A 9,092-nucleotide genomic window follows, 5' to 3' on the forward strand; every position below is an offset into this window, starting at 1 on the left:
TGTGTCTGAAGAGTGACTACTGGTTTCTAAGACCAGCTGGTTGGTCAATGAATCACGGACCATGCACTGGACAGGACTCCATGCATTAAAGTGATATATGTTGCCGATTCCCTGCTTCCCCACTGTTCCATGGGGAAGCAGGGACTCCTTGTAAGATATATATCTACGTTGTACAAGATCCCATCCTCTACACAGTGGTCGGTCTGTGAAATCTGACCAGCGCGTGATCCGTGATTCACCCAACATGTCTAAACCCAATGATTTTAATATCAACAGATAAATCCTCCTGCAGTGGCAATACTGGGGAAATAAACTGTTAGCGCTAACATTCTCAGGTTTCCTTACATATTCTATATCATCACTGTCTCGGGTGAGTGAAAGAATGTTGTTCAAAATTAAAAGAGATTGTACCATATACTAACACTTACCAACATACAACCAATGGAACGGTCACGGCACCCCCAATTCTCGGTTTGTATGGGGTACCAGTTACACGGGTCAGTGTTCCTCCATTAAATACTAAGGTAGTGATGGACATCTCTGCTGCTGTCATAGAGGAATGGAGTGTCATACCACATGACTTAAAACCCTTATTTTTGGGATTAGTAGGGGACCCAGCAGTTGCCCCCCATAGATCCAACATGTATCCTCCAATCTCTGCTCCAGCTGTGAAGGAATTTTATAGAAAGGGCTGAGGCATAGCTTCTGCCTGTGACTACACGGTGGCTTCCCCCATTGTCCTCAGCCTAGGATGTCATACATTTTTCATTGCAATAAAACAGAATATTTGATGAGCTTCTTATTTACATGAAAGTGAATAGGAAGGAAAGTGAATTTAGCCCGGGAACTTGTTCTCGTACTTCATATAGACAAGTGAACATTATCACTACAAACACGGATCTTGTAAGAACAAGGCGTTACACTTCATGGCTTTTGAAGTTGAGAGGTTTCTCAAGATTCCTCTCTATCAGTACAAATATTATGAAATGCAAACCATTATTAAGTGTCACATTGATTATGTTCTTAGAAAGTATTTTTTCACGATGTAATAGAATGACTTCATAGATTCTTCACTAGAGACTGATAACTCCCCTGGTATCAGTGCATTATGGTAGCAGATCTTCATGGAGGAACCTCATTCTTTGGTTATTACTTCTGAAAATGGATGAACGCAGCCCTGTGCAAAAATATTAGGCAGGTGTAAAAAAGGGGGCTGGTGAGAAGTCTTTCAAAAACTGAAGAGTTAATAGAAGTGTATAAAGTATGAAGCCAAAGTCACACAGATATACCATCTTCAGCATAAAGATGAGCAAGGGGGCAGTTCCTTTTTGGGCACAATTTTATATGACTTTTTAAGAAGTGCAATAAACCTGGTTTGCCGCTAATTTGTCTTTGCATTCATCCTGCTTCCAGATGTTTGTGCCTGATTTAAAGGGAACCTGTCAACATAATCCAGTCTGTCTGAGATTACGAGTCAGAGACTTGTGGGCAACTGGGCCATGGGCAACTGTTCTAGTTACCCATGGCAACCAATCAGAGCTCAGCTTTTATTTTCCCACAACTGTTTATAAAATTAAAGCCGAGCACAGATTGGTTTCCATGGGCAACTAGAACAGTTTTACCTTTACCTCCCCCATTATATATATGGATAATTGTATTGGTATTATTAGCTGTATGGAAAAATACACAGTAGCATCTGTGTCCGTTCAGGCTTTAGCACCATTCTCTTTCTGAAAAGTACAGCTAAGGATAAACTGATGAGTGTGATTTGGTTTTTAGGTTACATCCTGTCCTTACTAGTCTGAACACTGCCTTTTTCCTTTCCTCTCCTATGGATTTTGTTTTGAATTGAAAGTAGTTAAGTTATTGAAGATGGACAGAATCTCCCTCCCCTCACATTTCTCTTCTGCTGGTCTGCCTTGCATGGATTAGGGATCTAGTCCAATCATCTTCTGGACCAGGACTATGACCTCTTATACAATGTTTGCCTGCCATGTCTACTTTCCATTATATAAGTCTTATTTGAAGCTAGCTAGGGTTCTATATTTTGGATTCCTTGAACGTTTGCCTGTTTTCTGACCATCCATTTTGCCTATTGATCCTCTACTGCATTGTCCTCTTGGTTCTGACCCATATTTGTTGATTACTCTTTGGTGTTTGTATTCTCCTGTCTTTGTCTCCGATTTTGCACTTTGGTGCAGGAAGGGAACGTTGACCAGTTGTCATCTACTGCTTAGAGTAGGCTGGGCAATAAGGTAGGGACAGCTGGAAAGGGGGTTTATCCTTTGTGATCCTTCTCCTGTCTTCTTCTTCTTCTTCTTCTGTCTGTTTTCTGTCTGTCTTCTAGTCCCTTCAAGCCGTTCCCTTACTGCATAACACCTTCTACTCCTCTTGGGGTATCCCTATTGTTCCCAAAGAGGAGGCCTAAAAATACAAGCATATCTAAATGGATAGTTTGCAAAGCATTGTTGTATAAAACAAATAGTTCAAAATGAGTTCAAATGAGCTGAGTAGAGGAGGGGCATACAAGAGGTCCTGCATATCAGTTTTTGGACCTCAACACCAATCATCTTAATAATTAATAATGCCAATAAATAATGTTCAGGGGACAAATAAAAAGTGGAGTGCAAAGGTTCCCTCTCTTGTTTGTATATCATTTTACAATCGGCAATCTGCTTAAGTTGAGAGCAAACAGTGATAGCCCTGTGACACAGTTACATCAGCGACCTGGAGCTCTACACTGTGGTCACTCTTTGATCCTTCAGGGTTCAGGTATCTCGATCTTATTTTTCTAGTCACATTTATTAGTTTATTAGTTTTATTAGTTTATTATATTGACCCCAGCGCGTCTTATGATTCATGTTCAAATTCCAGTAGGAGTAAATAGCCCTTTCCATCGTAGAAAATAAGATTCTACATAATACAATCCAGACGTGTTCCTTTAAGGTCCTGGGCCTAGGGTTGTCACATTTGCTAGTCACAACAGGGAATGACTTAAGATGGGCCTTATTATGGTTACCGACCTTACAACTAAAATAGGGGCAAGGCTGGTAGATTACGGCAAGGTTGTCCCCCTACTAGGGTCCCACCTGAAAAGTGCCTTTTATAATGGTGGTGTTTTCCCTCAAGGAACAGAGTTCTCTTGACCTCCTCAGACACCACGTCCTAGGTACTTCTGCTATCTCTGATCTACTTGAAACTGATGATCCCAGTGCAAAGTCTGGGCCAGGGCTTCATCTATAATGTATGGTGTATAGTACTAGTCGTATCATATGGGAAAGAGACACCTTATGGGCCCCCTAAGGCTCTTGGGCCCGGTTGTGACCACACCATCTGCACCCCCACAAGTTACGTCCTTGCTCTGTGCTTCCTTATAGCTTTGTTGTTACTGTCTGTGCTGGGAAACATTGGGTCAGGTCCATATAAGCTGAATTGTTGTATATTATTTCATGGATTCTGCGGATTACATTGGCCGCACCATTGACTAATGTTCTCTGTGGTGATCTGTCACTAAAGTAGAGCAGTGTTGCTAAAAGTAACAGCTTGTTCCACTTTGATTACGTAAATGACTAAAGCTGACGCTGTATGTGGTGCTGGAGAACATGGGGGATAGATCTTCTTTGACTCTGTGTAAACATGTTTGTAGACACTCGGGGGAACATCCTATGTCTATTTATTCATAGGGTATTGTGTCGGTCAGATCATTAACAGAATAGGTTTGAAGGGAGTCCATTGCTCCATAAATGTATACGGTTTACGGTGGAAGAATCAAAGATGCAATTACCCAGGTCCAATTGCGTCTTTGTCGCATGTATGTGCATGATACCAGGAGCTTGTGCTGTCAGATACCAGGCAATTGGAAACCTCTATTACTAATCTATGATTTCTCAAGATTCCACTCCTCAACAGGATTCTCCCTCACTGCTCTAACATTTCACCAAACCCCACTCCTCAACAGGATTCTCCCTCACTGCTCTAACATTTCACTAAACCCCACCCCTCAACAGGATTCTCCCTCACTTCTCTGACATTTCACTAAACCCCACCCCTCAACAGGATTGCCCCTCGCTTCTCTGACATTTCACTAAACCTCACCCCTCAACAGGATTCTCCCTCGCTTCTCTCACATTTCACTTAACCCCACCCCTCAACAGGATTCTCCCTTGCTTCTCTGACATTTCATTAAACCCCACACCTCAACAGGATTCTCCCTCACTACTCTGACATTTCACTAAACCCCACCCCTCAACAGGATTCTCCCTCGCTTCTCTGACATTTCACTAAACCCCACCCCTCAACAGCACTCTCCCTCGCTTCTCAGACATTTCACTAAACCCCACCCCTCAACAGGATTCTCCCTCACATCTCTGACATTTCACTAAACCCCACCCCTCAACAGGATTATCCCTCACTTCTCTGACATTTCACTAAACCCCTCCCCTCAACAGCACTCTCCCTCGCTTCTCAGACATTTCACTAAACCCCACCCCTCAACAGCACTCTCCCTCGCTTCTCAGACATTTCACTAAACCCCACCCCTCAACAGGATTCTCCCTCGCTTCTCTGACATTTCACTAAACCCCACCCCTCAACAGGATTCTCCCTCACTTCTCTGACATTTCACTAAACCCCACCCCGCAACAGGATTCTCCCTCACATCTCTGACATTTCACTAAACCCCACACCTCAACAGGATTCTCCCTCGCTTCTCTGACATTTCTCTAAACCCCACCCCTCAACAGGATTCTCCCTCGCTTCTCTGACATTTCACTAAACCCCACCCCTCAACAGGATTCTCCCTCGCTTCTTAGACATTTCTCTAAACCCCACCCCTCAACAGGATTCTCCCTCGCTTCTCTGACATTTCACTAAACCCCACCCCTCAACAGGATTCTCCCTCGCTTCTCTGACATTTCACTAAACCCCACCCCTCAACAGGATTCTCCCCGCTTCTTAGACATTTCTCTAAACCTCACCCCTCAACAAGATTCTCCCTCGCTTCTCTAACATTTCACTAAACTCCACACCTCAACAGGATTGTCCCACACTTCTATGTCATTTCACTAAGAAGCCCCCAACCTCAACAGGATTTTCTATCACTGTTGTAACATTCATTCAATTATATGGAGCGTGGAGCCCCTTAGGCTCATTTTGAAGCTTTTTTTCGTAAAAAAACAAAAGCATAAAAAGCTTAAAGGACAGCGGATCCTGACAAAGGGGGCACATACGAGCATGTAAATGTACTTGCTGTATAATCCATAATCCTAATGGTAGATGTCCTTAAACCCCACACCTCAGAGGGATTCTCTACCGCTCAGTAAAATTATCCCTTATTTCACAAAGGGATACTTTCTCTCTACTCTTTCATTTCACTAAGCCCCACCTTTCAATAAAATTCTCCCTCACTTCTCTGGGTCCAAATATCCCTCCAAGTGAACCGTAGTGAATACCCCAGTACGAAGGGGGCAAATATGAAATACAAGATACAAGTAGATATCCATCACTATCTCACTCCGGACAATGACAAGTTAAGTATAGTAAGTTACTAGTTAGAACAGTAGGTACTGTAATTTTCCTTCTACTATTCTTGTTCGGGTCTTGTACTCCAATCTCGCTGGCCGTACACATTGGAAGCGATGTGTAAAGACCGGCCTTCTGTGCATCATACTTTAAGGGATTTTCCCATTTAAGCAAATAAATATTATTGTTTGTATCATGAAAAGTTATAGAAATTAAAGGATAGAAATCCCTGGTCATGTGATATCACACAGGTGCATGAGTCGTTACTATTAAACAACACTGATTACTCTCTGTGATATAACGAGCCGTGCATCTTTGTGACGTCGCATGACCAAGGATATAACGAGCCGTGCACCTGTGTGATATCACATGACCAGGGATATAAAGAGCCATGCACCTGTGTGACATCACATAACCAGGGCCATAATAAGCCGTGCACCTGTGTGGTTTCACATGACCAGGGATATAACAATCTGTGCACCTGTGTGAAATCACATGACCATAGATATAACGAGCCGTGCACCTGTGTGACATCACATGACCATAGATATAACGAGCCGTGCACCTGTGTGACATCACATGACCATAGATATAATGAGCCGTGCCCCTGTGTGATATCACATGACCAGGGATATAACGATCTGTGCACCTGTGTGACATCACATGACCATAGATATAACGAGCTGTGCACCTGTGCGATATCACATGACCAGGGATATTACGATCTGTGCACCTTTGTGACATCACGTGACCAGGGATATAACGCGCCATGCACCCGTGTGACACCACATGAGAAGAGACATAACAAGCCGTGCACCTGTTTGATATCACATGACCAGGGAGTGGTTTTATCCACATAAAGTAAACACTGAAGCTTCCTATAGAGTGGCAGCACGCAGAGATCTAAAAAAAAAAAGACGTGAGGAATTGATACAGAAAGTATATTGGAAAACTATATAACTTTTCATTACACAAACAATAACATTTATTTGCCGAAATAGAAACACCCCTTTAGTGCTCAGCCCAACCAGTGCACAACATTCCAGAATTAATAAGGTGGCCCTTGTGCACCACAACTAAAATCTATGCTAGGTCTGAGTGTAGATCTCCAGGTTTTTGTAACTTTTGACCGGCTAAGGTGTTTCCTTGTTCCAAACCCCACCAAGGCCAAAATGTTGCAATTTACAAGGTGTGCCCCGGAGGGTGAGACTTTTTCATGCCTTGGTCGCCAAAAAACTAAGGTTCAAAGAACAATACATCGGGCCCACTATGTGTACGTCAGCAGAACCCCCAGATCTATCCTCTGATGTCTATAGGTTCTTTCCAAAATCAAAACTAGACGGTAGAATCTTTACTGTCTGGTCCATTTGTTCTGGGAGACAGGGGAATGACTTGAGGGCTGCAGAGATTGTGGTCACATACAAACTCAGGAGCCTAATGGAGCCCATAAGGTCTCAGTTCCTCGTTGGGGTGTCTGGTATTTGGAAAACTCCTCGGGGAACAGGGCAGAGCTGGGATTAAGAAGAAGACTTCCATCAATGGTTTGTATACTCGGACATGGAGACAACGACGAGCGCCCATCCATGTTGACTTCCCATGGTCTGCGGAGGCCACTCATCAAAGCAGGTCCTCTAGCTCCAGAAACCTCCTGATCCTGGAGTCGGAGCAGAGTGAGTATGCTTTCTTTTATTTCCCAGTTCTGCCCTTGCCCACTGGTATTTATGGAAAACCCCTTTAAAGCTGATAACATGGTTTCCATCAGCAGATAAACATCAGGTGTCCTTCTATCAGGAAAGGAATCTCGGGAGGAGACGGCCCCATTATAAGACGTATGCTACCTACTGAACAGATCACTTATGTGTCATGCTGCAAGTTGTCAGAAAACACAGAACTGTGAACATTTCACAACATCTGTCAAACTCTTTCTACTAAAGTCAAACAGCTCAGCCGCCGTGAACCTAACAGGTTTATCTCATGGCGCTTTTGTTTGTCAGGCAGCTATTGCACAACCTGCTGTAGATCGCTGGGAAATGCTATAGTGCGGACATGTATGTCCTAGAGACTCTTACTGTATAGCAGATATTCATTGGGTCCAAAACCCAAAGTGGATTAATCTACTCTCTATCAGATGTGTAAATTGATATTAGTCTATTGCTCTCTGTTAGCAGCCGTTTCTGGCCATGTTGTGGAATTACTGGAAGGAAGATCAGACGTATCCCTGCCCCCATGATAATACTTTATCTGATATATCTCCACTTCTGGGAACCTCCTGATACAGTTCTGAGCATGTGGTTGCCTGATATCAGCGGCTCTTCTTATAAGCTGCATTTTTTACATAAGGGTTTGTGTTCCTTTAAGGATTTTTTTTAGAGAATTGCCCCCGTTTATCCATAGGATATTGTAGATGGGTTTGCGATCCAATCACTTTAATTCTGACTGATCACAAAATCAGGGTCCATCCCCCTCCCTCCTACGTTGTAATCTGCTGTCTCTATCTGTCCCATAAAATTAACAAGCTGTGTGACCAGAGATGGGTGAGTCTTTCGTAGCTCGTGGATTCGGCACCCGTTGGGTTTTAGAGAACTCAAGGGGGTTGAATACCAATTTCCCAGACTATTGGAGCAACATAGATTTGGACACAATTAGGGAAGATATATCAATACCCCCCCCCCCACCACCACCACCACCACCACCACCACCATTGAATATGAATCGATATTGCGCCAATTGTCTGTGAAATTGGTATTTAAGCCCCTCTTGAGTTCTCTAAAAATTGGTACCAAATTCCCATATCCTGTGCTATGAGCGCAATTTCCAGGCACATTATGCACTGCCTGGCATAGAACAGCGCTAGCCGGTGTCCAGACCTGGTACAGACTATAGCTAGTGCGCAGGTTTGATGCCCACTGCGCTTTCCAGAACTGCCCCCTCCGCATTCAAGTCTCATAAGGGGTGGAAAAAGTGCAATTCCCAGCTTTGGGATGGGAATTGCGATAAAATCACGGTTTGTACACCTGTTTTTAGACCTACAAGCCGTGATAAATCCTCCCAATAAATTCGGAACAAAATCTAATCATATGAAAAATGTAAAGATTCAGCGAAGCGCATCTTGTATGATTCACTCATCTCTATGCAAGACCATTGCTCCGTGGACAGAGGATTTCAATCCTTGTGATTGGTGGGGGTCGCCTACAAGGGAAATCCTATTTACCATCAGGTCTTCTGAATGACTTGTGGTATGCCTGGTATACTAAACTACACCTTCTCAGTTTGGTACATTCACATCTGTCCAGATTCTTACCATCAGCTGCTCCAGTAGGGCGACATCTTTTCTTTCCTGGTGGGTTACTTGGTTGCGTCCTTCCCATGCCAGGAAGACGTGAGAGGTGGCAGACCTCCCCCTATTACTGTTAAAATGGTATGATCCAGGGCCCAACATTGTCCATAGCTTTAATTTCTGATTATCCTAAGTCCTGAGTCATATAGATGTTGTATCCTGTGCTGATGGGTACCATGGGGCACTCAGACGCTAAAAATGGAATATCTACATGATAGTCACCATGCACCCTAAG

This window comes from Engystomops pustulosus, chromosome 6 (genome assembly GCF_040894005.1).
Source record: "Engystomops pustulosus chromosome 6, aEngPut4.maternal, whole genome shotgun sequence".
NCBI classification, from domain to species: domain Eukaryota; kingdom Metazoa; phylum Chordata; class Amphibia; order Anura; family Leptodactylidae; genus Engystomops; species Engystomops pustulosus.